Genomic DNA, 5,221 nt, shown 5'->3' with positions numbered 1-5,221 from the left:
GCATGATTACAAGAATATAAGTGAAGAGGCTGCTAGGCTAATTGCCTGGAAGAAAACAAAAATTGATGTCCGGAGTTGGTCGTTTTATTATTCAAACAAGCCATAGGATAGATAGTCAAGGGACTGACTATTCTAAGGGAGGGGCAATGTAATGAAATGACGATTAAGTAGATTGCGTACAAGTATGTTGTGTATATAGCTTACGTGTACGTGTATTGGAAGGGCGTGCGCGCTCGGCAACTAATTATAGTACATGTGTAAAGGGCGGACGCGCTTCGCGCTCGTAGTATGCTATGCTATGGGTACATCTGCGAGCGCGTCCGCGTAGTTGGGGAGAGTTGCTGAGCGTTCACTACAGCGGACGGACGTGCTGTCTGAATTCTCTCCGGCAGACTAATCGTCACCTACGAGTTACCATAGGGTTACGTGTGTAGGTGTTAGGTGCTAGGCGTCGGCTTCACACCCACTTTGTGTCGACTGGATCGTCATTATACGGTAATAAAGTTCTTTATCTTCATGAACTCGTTATGATTCGCGTGATTTAGTGTGATCAATTCTGCGAATATGATGTGGCGTGGTGTGTTGGCGTGATTTTTAACGTAAAGGCCGTGACCGTAGAGCCTACATAGAATACATCGTATATAAGATACTGTCTACTGACTGTTCAGAGAGAGAGAAACTAGAAGATACTTACGGTTACGTTACAGTATTATAGTCTTTCCAAAAAGACGGTTTGTCATGACTTTAATACTTCAGACTATATTAAATTGAGAGATATATACAAAAAGCTGAATGTCTAGAGATATTATATGTCATTTACGTATTTATATAATACACTTGTTATGTGTATGTGGGTGTATGTGCATGTGTGTGAGTGCCTGTGCGTGTGTTGATACAGCCCTGTGTGTGTTTGTCTGTGAAGAGAGTATTGTGACGTGTATTTTTTTTATAGACCGCTGATAGATATCTCATACAATAAAGTAAACAAACATTGGGATTCCCCGTATTGCCATCACAGTTGGCAAGGCCAACACAGAGCCGTGTGCAAAGACAGCGCGATTGCGGCAATGTCCACCTTCCTCGCCCACAGTAGAGTTTTTGGAAATGGAACGAACGTTTAATTCAAGTTATCAATTTCATGATTTTAATTAGGACTTTTAGAAATGAAAGGAATCAAAATCATGTTGAGAGTGAATTGAACGTCTTCATCTTTTGTTTTAAGTACGAAAAATGATATACTTGTAACATTTATTCATAAATGATTCTGAATAACATGACACGTATTAACTGATCATAAAAGCAGTTTAGAACATATCAAACATTGACAAATAAACAATAATTCAAGCAACATGGATTCAATAGGGAATGGAATGAATTATCGTTGTTTAGCGTGGTCTCAGATGTTTTACAGATGGATAGCATGTTAAAAATGATAGGAATTGATTATAATGTTAACAAAAATAATAATAGTAATGAAGTAAAAAAAAAAATGAGGAAAGTGCGAAGACCATGTTGTGAATTTCGGTTTACATTGGAAAAAAAAGTGCACCGTAAATATGATACAAACATGGGATAAAACATCTATGCAATAAAAATGACCGGACTATGATAGGTTCATTTAGGATTAGGAAACACCCTCCCCCCCCCCCCCCCCCACAATTATGTTAGAATATAGTTTGGAGACATATCACATCGTTTCGCTCAACCGCGTCTCAACTTTAACTTTTGCTCTTTTTTATGATTATGATAGAGTGTTTATAGACATAGCCGTGCCCCTTTTGTGACAATTTTGTGCCACGCCCATGCAGATTATTTTGCAATCGTCTGCTTTGCACACGAGCCCAATGAAAATAACGTCGTCATGTCTTCGCAGGTAGTGGTGAGCCGTGTCCAATTCTCAAAGCACTATAAATACAGCAGCCCAACAACCAGCTTACAGTAATAGACGTTTAACTCTGAGTCCGGCACGAGTCAGGCAAAGGCAGCCTTATAGTTTGCGAAGACAACGAAGCTACGAAGACAACGAAATAAGAAGACGACGAAATAAGAAGACGATGAAGCTGTAACAAACGAAAAACTTTCTACGAACCGACCACTGACGTGAAACGTCAAAATTCTTCAAAATGCCTGACTCAGAGTGTATGTGCTGCAACGGTAAGTTTCTGTTTCTGTGTCAAAATCATTTACTCATTCCAGTGCCCAGGAATCAAATCATTTTCTCTGCGCAAAAGCATGTTTCTTGCCTCTTCTATTATACAGATTTGATTTGGTTTGATTGATTTTATTACTGCATTTTCACAAAGTATATATTATAACGTAACAAAACATATTCCAATACTAATCCAAAACAAAATGAATAGGGACCATTGGGAAAAATGACATGGGAAAATGAGATCACATCATCAATAACATCAAACTGTGTAGTTACGAAATTGTATCGTGTTTGAAACTTACGAGCAATTTTAGTGATTGTTTTTAATATTTTGCTTGTACTTTTTTTTTAAAACAAACAGATGGGAAGGAGTGCTGCGAGGGTGGAGGGTGCTGTACCAGTGGCAAGTGTTCGGGCGGAGCATGCTCGAGTAAGTTCGCACAAAACTCCTCCACTTGGCCAACAATGTGAATTACGATATAAACTATATATACTTTTTTATTACTCGAGTACGTAATGTGTATACCTATAAACTATGCAGCTCACCTCGTACTGATCGATATAGCTAACTTTTCACGCTTGATCTGTTGTAGGTATTAGTTGTTACAGATGCACACTGTTTGTAAGACATGTTCGTATAAGATTTGTATAAATTCAAATATTGGGACAATACATAAGACATTTTTTGGTGTTTATTAGGACCTACAGAGAATCCTACTGCGACTTTATGTGGGTTTTCTGCTGGATGGTCAAGTTGAATTTTGTATCATTTTCCACCGTCTCACAACTGTACTAAACTGCACTAACGTTTAGTTTCATTTATGAGTCTACATAGCAGTCTCTTTGTTACCCGATCACTGGGAGCGCATTTATGTGGAAATAAACGTAATGTAGACCAAAGAAACGGCTGCGCTTGAATTGTTTTTGCTCAATTATAATTGTTATGAATCTTGTTATTGATTTGGACACTGACATAATGTGGAGGTGCGGATTTCCTTTTCGAATCACCAGGTTAGACTTTACATAGAAGTGAGGACAGAATTTAGCAAAATCACATTTAAGACTTTGGTGAGTATGTGGAGTGAATATTAGCCTTGTCTGTAATTGAGTATGAAAGTTTAGAAAGTGTTCAGGCTAAGAAGAAGAAAAAACTCTGTGCTGATGTGGGCAATGATGAATTCTAACATGTAAAGACAGTGACACTGTCTCTCCCCCCCCCCCCCTCCCTCCCCCCAGACTCTGCCGACTTCAACTGCACTGATGGAGGCTGCAACGGTTAGATCCTACCGTCAGTAACATGGCGGAGGAGGACGGACCGCAGGTATGAGACTGTCGAAAATGAATTAATCAGAGAATGAAACCATTTCTTTCTATTATTTGTGTCATTTTCATAATTTTTATCGTCTGCTTAGAATGATGATTTATTTATTTATTTATTTTATTATCTATTTACTGTTTATTTATTTATAACCTATTTATTATTTATTCATTTGTTTTTATTTATTTATTCATCTTATTATCTGTTTATTTATTTGTAACCTATTCATTATTTATTTATTTATTTATTCATCTATTTATCTATTTTTGGAGGAATTGGGTGAAGGGTAAGGGGCAAAGAATTTGCGCTTCCCCTGATTTGTCTATGGTACTAGCCATCTATGTCCACAAAGAATAGTTATAGAAGTATGTGTGCTTGGTATGATGTTAGGACCCTGGTTTCTCTTTACAGTGGGATAAACTTAATTACTCATTATTTAAGCATAAATAAATTCGAAATTCAAAGTTTGTTACCTTAACATTTGACAACCCACGAGCTGATGTGAATATTTGAAATACTTTGTGTTTATACAATCACGTTGTGGTTATGATTGTGTACATTTTTTTTCGGGGGGGGGGGATAGCAGGTAAATTAAAGGAAATTAAAATCTATAGAGCTTCCATGCAGCTGATCAAACACAATGATCACTCTGCTGACCAAGGTATTGTTTGTTCAACAATGTTACATCACAGAGAAATAAAAAGATACTTACATTCAACCAGCATCCTTTCCTGTTATGCAGTTGAAACTGACACTTGTTAATAGTGCATATCATATAGCTTTGACCAAAAAAAAATGTACTGATGTCCAATTTCTAAATAATGATGCATTTTTTATGATTAATTTTGTGCAGATATCCATCAACGGACCTCCTGAGCAGTCTGGTTAAGTTCATCCTCAATGAAAATGGCCGCCGACATTGGAGATAACCTGACCGCCAGTTATCTAAGACTTTCTCTTAACGTAATCATAGTGTATGTAGTGTAGAACATTGTAGAATTTTTTTCTCTAAATTTATCACACGAGTCTGATTAGAAAAACAAAACAAAAAACATAAGCAAAAGACTAAAAGCACTTTAATGTTTGGGATTTTGGAGATTTCAAGACAAATGGCATGGAAAATTCTTCAGAGCTAAGTAAACTACTCTTTATAAGAAAAGTGAAAACCAAAATGTGATTGGAAATTATACACACACACACACAAAAAAAAATCGTTCACTTTTCGAGGTTTCGAGACTATACATTCAAACTGTATTTGTCGGGAAAAAAAAAATCACGGAGCAAGCGGTACACTGTGCTGCTAAGGGATTCTCGTGGGATCATTAAATATAAGGATAAAGCACACACACTTTTTGTAATAAATTTGTTCTCCATTCTTGGTAATGATTTCTGCAAACTATTGTGAATATTTAAAAGAAATAAATTAAGCAAGACAGTGCAAAAAATCGTCTGAATAGTTGGTATTTGTCGCATTTGCGTCCCTAAGGGTTTTGCTTGATATAACTGTAATGAAACAATACTAGTTGCATTTGTGTGTGTGTGTGTGTGTGCGTGTGTGTGTGTGTGTGTGTGTGTGTGGTTGTGTGTGTATCTACTTGTGTATGTCTGTCTATGAATCAGTAAAAGACAGAGAAAGAAAGTAATAATAACATGGTGAGGTGAAAGCAGGTGAGGATATGATTATACATAAGCAATGATGTCGGTTTATCAACAAGATACAAGTCCTTGTCAAGGGATTTTACTCGACTGTC

The 5,221-nt window shown here is 36.9% G+C and overlaps 1 long non-coding RNA gene across 1 annotated transcript; it reads left to right on the top strand.

The window, feature by feature from the left end:
• Window positions 1-1,955: 1,955 nt before the first annotated feature.
• On the top strand, window positions 1,956-4,915 carry LOC139732519 (uncharacterized). Its single transcript, XR_011711032.1, has 4 exons — window positions 1,956-2,154; window positions 2,514-2,582; window positions 3,389-3,473; window positions 4,324-4,915. It is a non-coding gene; the product is annotated as an uncharacterized lncRNA (long non-coding RNA).
• The last annotated feature ends 306 nt before the right edge of the window (window positions 4,916-5,221 follow it).

This window comes from Diadema antillarum, unplaced genomic scaffold, assembly GCF_040938485.1.
Source record: "Diadema antillarum isolate AM-2024a unplaced genomic scaffold, OU_Dant_1.0 seq00000430_RagTag, whole genome shotgun sequence".
NCBI lineage: Eukaryota > Metazoa > Echinodermata > Echinoidea > Diadematoida > Diadematidae > Diadema > Diadema antillarum.
The sequence above is the reverse complement of the archived record's forward strand: the minus strand, read 5'-3'. Positions and strand labels throughout refer to the sequence as shown.